We start from the raw sequence: 4,157 nt of genomic DNA on the forward strand, positions 1-4,157 counted from the left end.
TTTGCAGGTTGCAGGTTCGTAGTTCCTGTTGTTTTTGATGTCTGCCCCCAGTGGCTAAGGTTGGTTCAGTGGGTTGTGTAGGCTTCGTGGTGGAGGGGACTAGTGCCTGTGTTCTGGGAGATGAGGTTGGATCTTGTCTCTCTGGTGGGCAGGACCACATCCGGTGGTATGTTTTGGGGTGTCTGTGACCTTATTATGATTTTAGGCAGCCTCTTTGCTAATGAGTGAGGTTGTGTTCTTGTCTTACTAGTTGTTTGGCATAAGGTGTCCAGCACTGTAGCTTGCTGGTCACTGAGTGGAGCTGGGTCTTAGCATTGAGATGGAGATCTCTGGGAAAGTTTCGCCATTTGATATTATGTGGAGCAGGGAGGTCTCTGGTGGACCAGTTTCCTGAACTCGGCTCTCCCACCTCAGAGGCACAGACCTGACACCTGGCCGGAGCACCAAGACTTTGTCAGCCACATGGCTGCTAGTGTTGGAGGGTCTCCTGCAGAGGCGGGGGGTGGCTGTGGCTTACCATGGGGACAAGGACATTGGCAGCAGAATTTCTGGGATGTACTCTTGGCGTGAGCCCTCCCAGAGTCTGCCATTAGCCCTCTCTGACCTAGGTTTTTGTTTTATGGAGTAAAATTTTCAACATGTAGTTAAAGCTGGTCTTCCTAAAGCTGGGCCGCCTTCAGCAGCAACTTTTTCCAGCCCCTCTTGCTCTTGTGTACTTTTGACATGATCTCACTGTCTTTGATGGTTGTTTTGCTCATTGACACAACAATATAACACAATTTCATCTTGTTTATTTCCTATCTCAAACCTGGAATTAGCTATTACCCCCAGTAAGTCCTCATACTTTTTCTGTGGAATAGTATTTAGAGAACTTTTTGTGCATCATTTTGTATATTTTTATCATAGACTAAAGGAAAAATATTTGTAGTCAATGTTGATTTAAGCTAGCTTTATTATAATGTTACTTAAACATAAATAACAGTAGAGCTATGCATAAATGAATATCATAGGCTTATGGTGCTTATACAATTAGAAAACCAAAACAATAAACAACAAAACTAATAAATTAACAGCATTAATGCTATGCATTATATTGTTTTCCTGAAAGTAAATTACATTTCATAACATGAATATGACTCCACAATAGCATATTGAGCAAAGCTTATCTTATTGTATACTATGGGATGACTCACTTGCCCCACCACTTTATTCCAACTACCAAGAAATTATACTATGTACAGCACACCTGGTATATGACCAGACCATACAATTTACAAAGTCTGACTCCTTCATTTCATATCAACCTAAAATAATTAAAGTGGTACTCTCTGGTGTTGATGTGCTTGTAAATACAAAAACAAATGTGAGTGTTGCTAATGTATGACAGTGTTCAGTTACAAAGCAGTCTTCCAGATGATTCTGAATATGCTTATGTTAATTTATTTTAGATTATTTCCTTGGGAGATGGCCAGGTGCTGGTTAAAGCAAGAAGTCTAAGAGTTTTCAGAGAACAGGTTGAAGTTAAAGGGAATATATCTGATGACAAACTGTGACTTCGGAAGTACATGAGGAAGGAGGGACAGCAACATGTGGTTTCTAAATGTACCATAGCAAAACACTATTAGTTAGCCAAGACTATCAAGGGAAGTAGAGGGAGTGAAGTGAGCAAGCTACAAAACAAAGCAAGCTACAAACTACAAAGAGTTTATAGCAACTAACTAATATTGGTCTTGGGGCTATAGGGTCTCTGTCACAACTATTCAATCTGTAGCTGTAGCCCCAGTGCAGCCATAAACAGTATGTACACAAATGAGCATGGCTGTGCTCCGTAGAACTTTATTTATGGGCACTGACATTTGAATTTTGTCATTTTAAAGTGTCTTGAAAAATTATTTTTCTTTGAATGTTTAAAAACTATTTAAAAATGTAAAAAACATTCTTAGTCTCAGGCCATTAAAAACGCTGAAGCATGACTATAAAAGCAACACTTACTAATTAAAATAATAGCACAAACAGCCATCCTTAACATAGTATTTAATTTACCCTTCAAATAAATATTGACCAAATATCTAAAAGATGTATGTTGGATCGTCTTCCACATGGTTGCCCAGCTGGGAGTCCTACAAGTCTCCTTCATTCCTTGCCTGAATATCATCCTTGACTTCCAGTGGGAATTGACAGTAATGTTTAAGCAGGGGAATGAGGTATCAGTTTTGTTTGGTTTGTTATGCAAAGTGATCTTTGTGGTGGTGTAGACTCTACACAGTAAAAGATATCAAGTGGAGTAAAGAGAGACTTGTAGCCGAGAAATGAGTTAGGAGGCTATTGCACAGACCTATTTGCTGAGGGCCTCAACTGAAATGAAATTGAAGTCAGGAAGCTTTATTTGAGATATTTTTCTGATCTGGTGATTTTTGATTTCAGGATTTGATGGCAAATGGACCAGATGAACAAGTTAGGAAGGTGTTGCAGTAATCCAGGTAAGAAGGGATATGAACCCAAATAGGGTAATGATATTAGGAATGGAAAAAATTGGATGAATTACACAGATATTAAGGAAGTAGAAGTCTCAGGACAATTTGATGGAAGAGGTGTTTGGAGAAAGAGAGAAGAGCAAGGATGATCTTCAGGTTTTAAAAATTATCTACCACAATGTACTGTTCACAAAGGTTTTTAATGTAGAAACCCCACATCTTTCTCAGATTTTTCCATGTCGCCTATTGGAATTGTCACTGGGAGAAGACCTTTCAAATAGTATTTGCCAGGGTATCCAATGCAGAAACACAGCATGGATGGGAATATACTCATAAAAATACCTTTCTTCATCTAGGAGGGAAAATAAAAGTGTAAACAAGTAATACCTACAGGGGTCAGCAAACTATTGTGCACAGGCCAAATCTGGACGGCTGCCTGTATTTTTAATGGCCTGAGACTAAGAATGTTTTTTACATTTTTAAATAGTTTTTAAACATTCAAAGAAAAATAATTTTTCAAGACACTTTAAAATGACAAAATTCAAATGTCAGTGCCCATAAATAAAGTTCTACGGAGCACAGCCATGCTCATTTGTGTACATACTGTTTATGGCTGCACTGGGGCTACAGCTGCAGATTGAATAGTTGTGACAGAGACCCTATAGCCCTCAAAGCCTAAAATATTTACTACTTGGCTCTGTACGTAGACAGTTTGCAGACTCCCGGTCTTCTATAAGCCAGATACTGTTCCAGGGCTTTCACACCGTGTCTCTTACTTTTCTCAAAACCTTTAGTGGTATATTAGGTTATAGAGACATGGAGAAAATATCTAGCTGATGGAGAAAAATAACGTTTTATTTGTAAAATATTCAAATTATTTAGGCAAAGGTAATGCTACCTTTTCTTTTTCTTTTTTTTAAGGATCATACCCTTTCCCTCCTTAAACTCTGCTATTCATTCCAAATGCTCATAGTACTAAAGCTAAATTTCCAGAACATAAGGCCCTTTGCAAATGCAACCTTTTAGTCACATCGCATCACTCTTTTCCCCACCTTTCACCACTGAATTTCTCACTGTTCTCCCATTTTGTTCAGACACAAGCTGAAAGTGACACATTCAAGATATTTAATATTCACTTCATTTAGGTCCTTTGTCCACCTTTCCCTTCTATGCTTTTCTTCACTTTACTTTCTTCATCGAATTGTCTACCATTACGAAATATAAAAGAAATGAAGGAGGGAAACTGCAAAACACACGAGGGTTTCATTTGGGGAGGTAAACCTCTTATCACTCTGGTCAGCCTAATTGGTCAAATCCTCGAGGGTAGGGCCGATTTTTTCTTAACGGTATCCAACATCTATGAGAGGTTCAGTGAGTGGCCATTCAGATATTAATTCTCCCCCTCCCCCTCTTCCTCTCCTTTGAGAAACCTGGAAAATAGAAAATCTTCCCACGGAAACTCCTCAGGGTCGCGCCAAGATCGAGGCTTGCGCACTGGGTCTCGGCCGGTGGCACAGCCCCGGCTTGCAAGTCCGCGGGGTCTCCGGGCAGAAACCCAGCGCGGGCTTCTGGCTCGACCGCGCGCGCGTGCGCGCTCCTCCCTCGGCCCCCTACCCTGCAGCAAGGGGAGCGTGACGTAATGCAACCTCAGCAAGTCAGCCGCTATATAAAGGAGGACTAGGC

Source organism: Orcinus orca, chromosome X, assembly GCF_937001465.1.
Source record: "Orcinus orca chromosome X, mOrcOrc1.1, whole genome shotgun sequence".
NCBI classification, from domain to species: Eukaryota; Metazoa; Chordata; class Mammalia; order Artiodactyla; family Delphinidae; genus Orcinus; species Orcinus orca.